General features: G+C 36.0%; 1 protein-coding gene across 1 annotated transcript in view; it reads right to left on the bottom strand.

Annotated features, from left to right (window-relative positions):
• Window positions 1-12,913, bottom strand: part of CRPPA (CDP-L-ribitol pyrophosphorylase A) — a 224,285-nt gene that overhangs the window by 120,889 nt on the left and 90,483 nt on the right. The gene's annotated exons all lie outside the window — the stretch shown is intronic.

Here is a 12,913-nt window from a genome sequence, read left to right as displayed (position 1 = left end):
ACCACACCAAAATACATTAAAATTAAAATGTCAAAATTTAAATAAAGAGAGAATCATCATAGCAGCAAAAGAAAAATAACTGGTTTCCTATAAGGATCCCCCATAACACCATCTGCTGTCTTTTAGCATAAACTTTACAGGTCAGAAGTGACAAGCACGATACATTCAAAGTACAGAAAGGAAAAACGTTACAACCAAAAATATTTTATCTGGCAAGAGTATCACTCAGAATTGAAGGACAGAATAGTGTTTCCAAGCAAAAGCTAAAGAAATTCATTACCACTGAACTGGCCTTACAAGAGATGTTAAAAGGACTTTTTTTTTAGACAGAAAAGGCTATAAGTAGAAACAAGAAATTTATGAAGGAAAGACTGTCACTAGTCAAGGCAAACATCTAGTAAAGGCAGTAGATCAACCACCTACATAGCTAGTATGAAGGTTAAGAACCAAAGTCGTAGAACCATCTGTATCTAGTAATTATTTAAGTGATACAAAAATAAGAATTTGTAACATCAAAAACATAAAATGTAATATGCAGTAAAATGTAGTGCTTTTTAGAATGTGCTCAAACTTCAGCCACCATCAACTTAAAATAGACTGCTATATACTGCCTGGCAACACCTAGCCCTCCCTCCATTTCCCCCTGGGATTTGCCATTCAAAAAATCAGTGCCGCGCTGCCATTCTCCTTACTGCTACTGCTGTAACAAACTGTCTTTTCTCCGACCCTAGAACTTCAGGTCTTTTGCCAGTGTTTATGGTACTGGCGTGCATGTTCGCATACAAGTTGGGTATGATCTTCAGATCTTGTCAAGTTCCTGACTTAATAGATATGAAGTAAGGCGACTGCATCACCAGAGCTTAACTTCAACAAATGTAAGCCAATTCTGAATTCAAAGAAAGTGACTTTTAAAATTTTCTTAACGTACATACATAAGGTGTAGGATGAGGACAGAAGGGATACTGTGATTTAGCTTTTTAAGTATTAAATTGATAAAAATTCTTGAGTATAGGGTATGGAATCTTTAAAGACAGAAACATTCATGTTTTTAATCACTAGCAAGTACTTGACAAGTCAGTTTTTTAAAACTTACCACGGTTTTATTTAAAGGTCTTGCTAAAGGGAAAAAGAGGCATGTATTCTTAAAATCAACTATGTGAAAGTTTTCTTAAAACAGCAAAGAAAATTCATCCCAAAATACTGCTACCTGGAAATAATTACCCTGAACAATGGATAAGTATAATTTTAACAATTCTCTACTAATAATATATGCAATAATCTACTAGGACAAAAGGATGAAAGAACAAAAGTATTAATACATTAAAATGGGTTCATGTGTTCATTTTTAAATTATTTAATGTTAGCAATAAAATCTGAATATAGTAAAAACTAAAGGTGCTGCTAAACTTCAAGTAATTCTTCACTCACAGAAAGCTTTTTCTAAACATTAAGATATCATGGACAAGATTAAGTCACTGGACTTTCAATGGCAACACGTTCGATTTCTAAGAAAGAAACAGCACATTTTAATTCTAGCCTCATGCTAGTTCTAGTCAATCATGTTACCCTGAGAAGGTTCATTACAATCATATAGACCATTCTAGCCATAATTCACACAATTTAGACACAGTATATCTACAAATAAGAAAACTGTTTTAAACAAAATCTCTCCATTTCTAAATTCATTTTAATTTACTTCTCTATTTGATGAACTATAGCAGCAAGCAGTTTTTTTGGTTTTTCAAACAAAAGCGTCACCATTTTTACATTCCTTTAGTTTTTGCTTTTATATTGGAAGAACGGCTTGCCTGAGAATCAAAGTTTGGTCTACACTTTGTCCCTCCAGATTCGCAGTCATGGTACCACTATCTTCAAACATGGTTTCCAAGCTCTGTCCTGACCCTTCTTAGTCTGTGTGGCCTTTACCCATTCTCCATTCACCACTTAACTGGTAAATTTCAGTATCAAGTAGTTCTACCAGGAAGTACTGATTAAAGTTATAGCTCAAGTTTTTTCCCATTGTCTTTCTAACTAAATGACAATTTGGCTGGTGGTAAAATTCTTAGATTCCACTTTCATTCTCTCCAGAGTTTACAGATAATGCTTCGCTGTATGTATTCAGGTGATGAGTGCTGTGGAGATGCAAGAGGTCATGCAGGATATCCTCCTTTCTGTCAGTTTTTGTTTTTCCCTGCTAGGTGCCTACCTGAAGAATTCTTCATGAGGAAATTCAAAATCTTAATCAGAATCAGAACATATTTGTCAATTATTATTCCTCAGTTTTTCCTGTACATATGCCCTTTAGGTCTGACGGAATCAGTCTGTCACTTCAAGGAAATTTTCTTCGCATTCCCAGAATAATTTCTTGGTTTGTCTACTTGATATATAAACATTATCCATATATTGGATGCCTTTACCATCATTCACATCTATTCTTTTAGTTACCGTTTAATTTTTAGTTGGAATACACTGTGATTATCTCAGTGTCCCTCTATGATAATAGCCAGACCCTTGCTATATCTGTTTCTAATGTACTAATTATTTCCATAACAATGTTGCTCTAATTTTGTTTCCATAGTATCCACTCTATTAATTTCTTGCAATACTGTCTTTTGAATAGTTAACCTTCTTGAATTCAGATTTTTACTGTTATTCTTCAGAACCAAAAGCTATGAGAATATTTTGGAGGATAGGGAGAGACTTTATGTTTCTTCCAGGTTTTAAAAATCAGATTTGTGTGTTTTGTGATAATTTCTAGTATGAACTGTCTGGTTTACTCATTTTGTTTGTTTGTTTGTTTGTTTGTTTTTTAAACAAGCTACAGAGTTAAAATATGGTAGGCACTGATAGTTTTCCCTGCCTCTGCTGAGGGTAGTACAGAGGACTGAGGAAGTATCTGACTTTTTCCCAGCCTTCATTTTGTTTTTTACCCCCTTAAAACACACACACAAAACCAAATTGCATTTTTTTTCCATCATGAAATTGAGACTCTTAATAATTGTTTCCAGTTAAGTACAACTATTTTATAGTCATACTGCTTTCCTCCCAAACAGAACAAACAATATTTTCCATACTTGAGTAAAGAAACTTAGACTTTACCTAAATACAACAAAGGAGACGTTGACACCTTTAATAAACAAAGACCGCCTTAGACGAAGCTATTAGGCTGTTTATGAACAAGTTCTATGGCACCATCATCTGCTGTCATCCCTAACGCTTCCACGCTCAAACACAACAAATGGAACAATCTGCTGGCTAGAACTCCTTGTTCTGTAAATATTTTGGTTCAAAGAACATTTAAACAAAATTCAAAACAACCTTCCAATGTGTTTAGAAAAATTTTTAAAGTATACCAAAAAAACAAAAAAACAAAAACAAAAACCCCACCATGAAATACGTTCCTTACGTCATAAAAAATTAGAAAATATTTACTACTAATTAAATGCAAACATTGCATATTCAAAATACTATCTGAAGTAGGGATGTTAGGAAGGGAGCTGGTTTACCAAAAAATGTTTCCCATTTTAAAAAGAGTTAAGGCTTCACTAAGGCTGAAAGGCTCTGGTCCAAGTCCCATGGGTCAGAGGTTCAAAAATGTGTTTCTGAAATGCCAACCCTCATTTTACAGAACACGTTGGCTGGACCATCTCTGAATCTGAATCCATCAGTTTCTCACCTCCCTTGCATTCAAACAAGGGCACTAATGTGGATGTAAATAAGGCAATCGGGGAGGAACGCACCTTTCACTCTGTAGACAATACATTAACAGCTAAAAGTCTTGCTGTCAGGGGCTGGCGAAAATGGGGAGATGTTGGTCCAGGGGTACAAAGTTTTCAGTTATGCACGATGAGTAAGTTTTGGGGATCTAATGTGCAGCGTGGTGGCTATAACTAACAGCGTTGTATTGGATAGTTAAAATTCACCAAGGAGGGAAAATCTTAAGTGATCTCACCACAAAAAAAAAAAAAGAAAAAGAAAACAGTAATTATGTGAGGTGATGGATCTATTAACTTGACTGTGGTGATCATCGCAAAGTATTTATCAAAACATCAAGTTGTATACATCAAATATACACAATTTTTATTTGTCAATTATACCTCAGTAAAGCTGGGCGGGGGTAGTATTTCTCAGCTGCAAATCCAGATTTTTGCAGAGAATCTTATGTAGCTATGACTGCTGTCAACAGAAGGCTAAATCTGGGCCATCAGTTCATCAGTCACTGTCTTTATCAGTGGAGTCACCACTGGCTGTGGGTGCTCAGGCAGAGAAGAGCCTCTCTGTCTTCATTTTCAGTGACCTCCACCTGAGATACTCCTTTAAGAAGTATTCATTCTTCAAATTCTCAGTTGCCAATTAACATTTACTTCATGATTATGTTTAGACCTCTGTGGAGGCTGAGCATTTACTCTATTATTATTTTCTGTCTTTTTAGAATCAGCTCTAAAGCTCTTTTCTATAGTTAAAAGCATGGTCTCTGCATTCAAGATCCCTAGGGGTTTGAATCTGGCTCTGCAACAAGTTTGCTATATGGCTTTGGAATTACTTAAGCCTCACTCGCCAGTATAAGGAATACTTCAGGAGGAAGAGAGTAGTTAAATTGATATGTGAGAGTTAAGGATGAGCTTTTTCACGGCTTCTTCCCTATAGGCTGGTCTCCTGGAAAGCTTCAAAGACAAAAAGCTGCAGCTTTAAGACAATGAACACTCGCAGAGTTCTGGAGTGGTTAATCAATCAGGTTACCATTCTGCCATGCTGTATTGACTATGGACCTCCGACCAAGAACACTGAGCTGGTCGATCATACCAGTGGCCCTCTACTTCCTAAGATGCCACCACAAGACTTGAACCCTAGCCTGTCAGACATAACCAAAGTCTTGATAGTGTCTCAATCCTAAATACTGGGCAGGCGGAGGAGCACTACAACCAAGGTTCTGCCATGCTGCAGTGGTGCTGGATCCCAGTCTTGTATCACACTGGGGAAAGGGCTGGTGCTTCCTTAATTATGCAGCTTATAAAGCCACAGTGCTCAAGCCAGAGTCTAACATTCAGCCTTGAAGATCCATTTGCAAGGCTGCATAATGTAGTGAACACTGCCTCTGTTACTGAGACCATGAACTCCCCCCAATATATTATTGTTCTATGAAGTTTAAAATCCACTGTGATGCCATGTCCTTCATCTTTGTTTGCTTGAATGTATGTAAAGCACTAGTAAGCATCGTGGCACACAGTGCTGTATCAAATGTTTGCTCTTACTCCACTCACCTCTCATGTAACTTCATTTTAAATGACCCTTTAACACATCACCATATCTCCATTATCCCTCTGCATTTTACACCTTCCATTTATTGAGGTTCTACTATTTGTCAGAATCTGTGCTATATATACTTTAGGCCATTATCTCACTAAAATCACATAAGATACCTATGCATAGTATCATCATTACCTTCATGTTATGGACAAAGAAGCTAAGACGCAGAACTTTAACTAACCTGTTTGATATCATACAGCCAGTAAGCAGTAGTACTCAGCCTGCAGTCTGCTGGACCCTCAACACACTTAACCTCTCGAGTACACTGGGTGTCAATTTACTTCAGGTAACTAGTAACTCATCATGGAAGTCATAAGGTCTTTACTCAAAGGACAGTGACACTACAGGTCCCAAAGTCAACTCAAGAAACACCTCATCCAGAAGATGTCACCTGAGTACTAAAAAGCTTAATTGCTGCCACACACAATCCCCTAACTCAGATCATTTTTCTGGGTCCTGGAAATGGAAGAAAGTATCTAAGAAAGGTCCTCCAATTCAGGTTTCCAGATTTTATCCTGGAAGAGTCAAGTGCTTTCTGAAACCACTGCATTCAATATATGCCATGTAGTTGGTGAGGATAACAGAGTGATTATTGTGGTACCACTTTCTTAATAGAAGTCCTCCTTTACACATCCTTGTCTCACTGTTACAACTCCCTTTGAAGGCCAATTACTGTTCAGAAGCAAAACTATAAGGACTGTGGAATGGAAAATACAGGCCCCAATCTTAACAAACCTGAGCACTATCACAACGAATCCAAGGCTCAAATTTTATTATACAGATTACACATCCAAAGGTAGACAGTGCCTAAACAAAATGTAAAGCTACCAAGTGCACATCGGCTTAAGCTTATTTTTCCACTGAGTTTTACTTTGGACTGTTATACTATGTATAACTAATGGACAATTTTGTAGTAAATGAGAAGTGGCTGGTATTAGCTCACAAAAATCATATTTGGCAGGCGTATTTTGTAACTATTACCCATTTTGTAAATAATAATAATATGCTAAAAAGGCATGTGCAGTAATATGACCTCTTTATATTTCTTAGTAATGCATAAAACACTTGCAAGCTAAGAATTGGCAAGCTGTCGTAAACAAATCTTCTCTGTTTTAATTTTTCTAAAAAGTCCGAAAGAGTAGGGTATTCTATCCACTGGATTAAGATGGATTAGAGTATCATCCATTCAACCAATAAGTATTTGGTGAGGGCTCTGAGCCAGACACTAGATTATACACTGAGATCACAGCAACGAACTAGACAATTTGTCCTCATGGAGATCATACTGGGAAGACAAAATTAAGTGTAAACCTGTATTTCTCCAGTTTCAACATGCATAAGAATCCCTGGGAATCCTGTTAAAAATACAGACTTTTATTCCATTGGTCCATGGAGTGGAGTCTAAGATTCTTCATTTCCAACAAGCTACCTGGTGATGTTGTTCTAACTGGTCCATGGATCACACGCTGAAGCAAGCAGTTATAGTTAATCTAGAAGTCCTCTCTTATTTTCAGTAGATATATTTACTGAGGAATGTGCCTTTGTCGAGCAATCAGAGGTAACTTTAACCTTGACTCTACTGAAGCTGTTGCCTTTCTGTATCATCTAAAACAAATTACCTATTTCTTTCATTAAATCTATCAGTATGGCAATCACAAGTGAGTAAAATTAAAGAATTCATCACTCCAACTGTATTCTCCCTCAAATTTTTCACAAAGTTATAGCATAATCTAATTTATATTTACAAAATTAACTTTGTCTAAATAATAAGACTTTGCCCAGATGTATAGAGAGGTATAATTAGGGTTTGTTTTCCGTATAAATATGTACTAATAAAGTATGTACCAGTTACATTCGAGTCAAAATATCATTTTAAATAACTAATTAGAACCCACATCAAATATTGTTTCTAATCAGTTTTATAAACGATTTAGTCTACTAAAGATTATAAATAGCTTATTTCATTTAGCTATGCACTCATTAGAAGTTACAAATATGATTTTATATATATACATAACTTTACCACTAAGCCATTGTAAAATTTGAGGTTACATGAAACAAAAGAGTTTATATTAGCAGTTCTTAACTGTGGGCAGCTCTGTCCTCAGGGGAAACCCAGCTATGTCAGGAGGCATTTTCAGTTGTCAGAAGTGGGATGGGGAAACAGTACCAGTGCCCAATGAGTGCATGACACTAATGCTGCTAAATATTCCATAATGCACGTACACGCCAGCCTCCAGACCAAAGAACTACCTGTACCCAAGTGTCAATAACATAGCAACTGCAAAATCCTGCACACACGGAGAGCTCTGATTTTTGGTCTTTCGCATTTATTCATGTATTAATAACTGACACCAAAAGCAGTAATAATCTACCAACTTGAAGGTGTTAGTAGAGTCATTCTTTTTTTTTTTTTGAACAAGGGAAATGCTGAAACTGTTTTATCAGACAGATGTTTTAATTTAATTTTTCAACGCCATCGTACCACAAATGTGACCAGTATTTAAAATGACTAGATGAGGTCTATACTAAAACTAAGTCTCAGCTCAAACTCTGACTGCCACCAAGTTTTCAACATTATCTCTAATTTTAAATTATATATGGAATTAAAAAAACTAAAATCAGCTATAAACATGTATGAGGAGCTTAGTGAAAAGTTCTTTCATATGTAACCACTAAGAAACAATGCACTAGATTAATTTTTAGGGAATATTTAATATCACCCTAATACTTATACAGTCTAAATGCTGCCAATATAATTTTTCAGACCCTACAGAGTAACTTTTCTGTTAATGTATTTTCCTCTTGAGTGAAAAATGCAATTACTACACATATAAAATAAGATTTCCATTTCATCCAATTCTCCATTATGAATTTCCTAATAGTAACCTATTGAATATAGATTGTTTAGCCTGTACATCCAAAATGTTTTTAAAATATTAAGGATAAATTACACTTTGAGCAAAAATAACAAACACATGATCATGTGACTTATTTCAGAAGTGTGTGAACAATTACATACCTCAAGGTATTTTTTAAGCAGTACATTTCTAGATGCTACAGGTACAGTCATATCCTGATAAAGAATCTTTTTACATATTCTGAAGAATAAGCTTTAAGATGTTGTTTATGGACCTGTTTCTTCACCCCACTGCTGTTCTCCCTCAGCAGGGCTCATTTCTCCATCGCTGTCTCTCACTTTCTCCCCTTTTCTAAGAGAAGGCTGCTGGCTACCAACTTCATCACTATTGCTAACTACACTTCATCTCATCAACACCTGCTACTTCCTTTCTCTTCCCTCCTTTTGTAAAAGAAAAAAAAATAGCTTTCTTCTGGTTAGGAAATCAATTATAACTTTTTGGGTGTACTAAGCTTCTCGACTGTCCACATGATTGATGGACGCCCAGCGTCTTTATCTCCAGAAATACATTTGGCTGATGTCCAGGTAGAGAAGTAGTCCAGAAGCTTGCCTGTTCATCATCCTATCACCATTAACCACAACTATTTATCTGGCTCCCCCATATGAACAGCACTGTGTGAGGGATTAGTGATAAAAGAGATGGTGAAAGAGATGAGCAGAAGAATGAATAACAATAAAAAGTATGCAGACCACCACCACCGTTGGTAAGTCATTTAGAAAGCTTAAGACCCTGAAAAATGAGAACTTCATGGAAAAAGTAGTATTAAACCAAGTATCAAATGAAACATAAACCTGCCAAGTAAGGATGGCATGCAATCAAGCAGAATGCTGCATGAAAAAGTGAGAAAAAATGACATCATTTCAAAGCACGAGCAAGACAGTATGCTGGACCACAGCAGAGTTAGCACTGAGTGAAAGTTTCGTACTGACTATGAGAGATCTGAATTGACTGGTCAAGCAGGAGATACTCTGTCGGACTCACGCACAATGAACAGTAATTGCAGGTATTAAGAGAAAGAGATTTTTAGCCTAAGCAGACCAGTACTTGTAGGCTTTGAAAACAAGTTTTCAGATACCAAGATGCCATGGATAATTTATCCTGACTACAAGTTCAAGGGGGTATATTTAGTTCATTTTCCCTTAAACAACAAAAAACTTGGAGACGTCATTTATGTCAAATCACCAGAACAACAGAATCTTCTACTTCATGGTGTGAGTACAGTCATACTGCATGCAAATAGTTAAAATGCATCTCCAAACTCAATTATTATGGGAAACATACAAGTATAAAGTGATATTCTTTAAATATTACATATCCTACATTTAAAACCAAAAAAAATCAGTAAAATGAAGTGAAATCAGTAAATATGCTTTAAAACTCTATCTCAATTTAAATATCGGAAGAAAATTAGTGTATACATATTCATCAAAGTCACCTGTTGAGGATTGGAAACTATAATCTACAGGCCAAAGAATAACTTTTTCAGCTTTTTATAAGAACTTTCCTTCTAAGTATATTTACCATGTGTGTAAAATCAATTAATTTCCTGACTTAGAAGAGAAGACCTAATTTTTACAAATATATGCCCAAAGCTAGACGTTGGCTATTCTTTGGTTTGTTTTTAACTTAGCATAATGTGTCTAGAGCTTGTGAGCAATGACCTAATTCCTAAGTGGACAAAGATAATTTTTACAAATTAACCATCTGGTCCCTTCAGGAAGAGTAATATTTCAGTATGTCCCCATGTGTTAGAAATACACACAGATATAAAAAGCGTAGATATGTTAAGTATATAAAGACAAAGTCAAGAAAGTGGCATTTAGGGTGGATTATCCTTACTCCCTCATGAATAACGATGTCCTAAAACTTTTGACAACCATTTATAATCACAAACTGTAAATATTATTAAATACAGCATGAACATAATTAATACCATCCTGAGCAACTAGGTGGTCCAGTAATTCTGGACCTTTTTACCTCTGGAAAACTGATCGGGAAATCTGGCTAACATCCCAAACAAACCGGATGGATTTCATTGGATGCTCTTCAGTTAATTTCTGTAGTCTTGTACATATATCAAAACTACATCATCTAACTGAGCTACCTTTGTTGACATTGTTCAGAGTCAGAGGCCCAAGAAACAGTATTCACAGTGTTATTTCACGGTTATTACACTGTACTTTACAGTGGTCAACATCAAAAACTGAAAAACCCTATATTTTAAACATAATATTTAAAATATCTTGTGTCAAAATAAGCATAAAATAACCCTCTTTGAATGGGTCTTACGATGCTGAGATGGGTGAATTTGTTCTTCCTTTTATTTCTGCTTTTCTTCTTACCTCATTTCCTATGTCTGCTGTTTTGCTCGACTAATATGTCATACACTGAATTTAATTAGGTCTATTAAAAGGGCACAGATTCATATGCTGGATACTACCTTGGGGGCATTAGGAAGAATAAACTAGGTACCCACAGACAGCCTCAACAAAACCAAAGCGTGCCTTTCACCCAGGAAAACAAATGATTTTCAGTTATATCCTGCTTGTCATTTGTGGTTACACAAAACAGTAATTAAATTATGAGCTCCAGGAAACAGGAAGGGGTGGATAAGTAAAATACACAAAAAGCCCCTGCAGTCCCCGTTTGTTCAGATTACAGATCAGCATTCTTTAGGATCTTCATTTCTTTTATTATAGGAACGAAAATTATTTTTAAGGGTGGTGTGATGTATGAAAACACTAAACACTACATGCTGTCTTCTATAGAATTTTATTTTTAAGCAACAGCAGCCAATAATATTTTATGGGTATCATCTGGATCACAGCATTCTCAGCTGAAGTGTTCTACCTTCTGCTTTTAGGACAAAATGTAATAGCAGTAGTCACCGTGGCAGTGGTGGTGGTGGTGGTCACAGCAAGCTTCATATAGCCTACGAGGCTGTATTTAGACCTGTCCCCATCTCTATCCTCACCTCCTACCAGTCCACCTCCACTCCAGCCATAGTCTTATTTCAGCATCTCAGAACGGAGCTCTGTATGTGCCTTTTACACGCTCTTCCTTCTGTACTTCAAATAGCTAACTTCTGATTACTCATTTAGCCTTAAATAAATGCCACATCTGCAAGAGATTCTCTCTTACTGCTCTCTACCCCCAATTTAAATCATTTTCCAGAGGTCTCTTACATGAGCACACTTTACTTTTTCCCTTGAATAGTTATCACAATTTGTAACTAAACATTTTTGTATTTTTTTGCACAGTATGCTTCTTGAGGACAAGCAACCATACTTGCTTAGTTTAACTGTCTCAATTCATTCACTAAATCATGATAGGCATTTAAATATTTGGTAAGTACATGAGGGAATTGAGAAATTAATGAGACCAATTTTCCTACTTTTAAATTCCTTACTATTCTCAGCTCAGGATACAGCATAAACTATTTTTCAACATTTGTTAAGGGTTGGGAAGAAGGGGAGAGGTCTCTTCCATCACAATCCTATTATATCTTCTGGAGATCTCTATCTCCAAAGTAGGTAGGTTCTGTGAAATACTTCAAACTCCTTAAAGAAATCAAAGGAGGAACCTGACAAGCCTGCTAATGAAGTCTTGAAATTTAAGTGTGAGTAAAATATGCATGTGCATGGAAGGTGAGAGAAGTGTCCTCTACCAATTAATTCCTTATTTCACTTTTTAGCAACCTCTTCCATGTATTTGGTGTGTGTCATTAGAGTTGAGATAGTCACTACTAAAGTGTGTCTCAGAATCTAGCATGGATAATTGCAACAAGCATGCCCAATCTCTTCCTTTAGTTTCATCAGGAAACATTCTTTTCACACCAATAAAACAATCCTCCCATTGTGTGTGTGCTGAGTGGCTCCACACCTACATAGATCTGCCCTACAGGTGCCTGGATTTCAATAGTGGTGACTTCACCTTTTTTGTATGTTCTTTTCAAAAAGAGACAAAAGCTTTGAGAGGTAAAAATATTAGAATACATGGCATTTTGTGTTTGTCTCTAAATTATGGGCTGAAAAATGCTACAAGATACATGTGTCCTTATACAGGGGGAGAAAAATTTTTTAAAAAAACCGGTAATCCTTTTCCCAAGGTGAGAAAGAAATCTCCTTAGGTATAAGCCTTCTGTCAAACTTAAAATTCTTCTATTCCACCTTTTCTTAGAGAAATATTCAGTAGTAGAAATCATCAGGAATCAAGTAGCACCTACATTCAATTAGTTACATAATCTTAAGCAAATTATTAAGCCACAAATTTTCCTTGTTTCTATCTGTAAAATGAGAGGGAAAGTCATATAGTTATTTTAAAGGATTAAGGTACATAATGCTGTCTCTAGAACGGAGAATGCACTCCAGAATTGTTAGTGCTACGGCCATTTAAGAGAAAAAACATTCTGTTAAATCCTTGCGTGGTTTAACAGTTTTCAGGCAAATTTAGAAGCCAGGCCAGATTTAGCAGAAATGAATGACATCTCCTTTCAAGGTCAACCAAGATTGTCTGAGTAAATTAACAGGACTCATCACACAAAGCTCGCAAATTCTACCTTTAGTAGGCTCATTGCTTCTCAAATGCATTTTATCTCAGTATGTTCCATCAGATTATACAACAGGTTACCTAGGGTTATACTATGAACTGATCAACATAAAAACCTGAACAGATTAGTCATTAAT

This window comes from Vicugna pacos, chromosome 7 (assembly GCF_048564905.1).
Source record: "Vicugna pacos chromosome 7, VicPac4, whole genome shotgun sequence".
Classification (NCBI taxonomy): domain Eukaryota; kingdom Metazoa; phylum Chordata; class Mammalia; order Artiodactyla; family Camelidae; genus Vicugna; species Vicugna pacos.
Note: the sequence above shows the minus strand (reverse complement) of the source record. Positions and strands in the feature narration are given on the sequence as shown.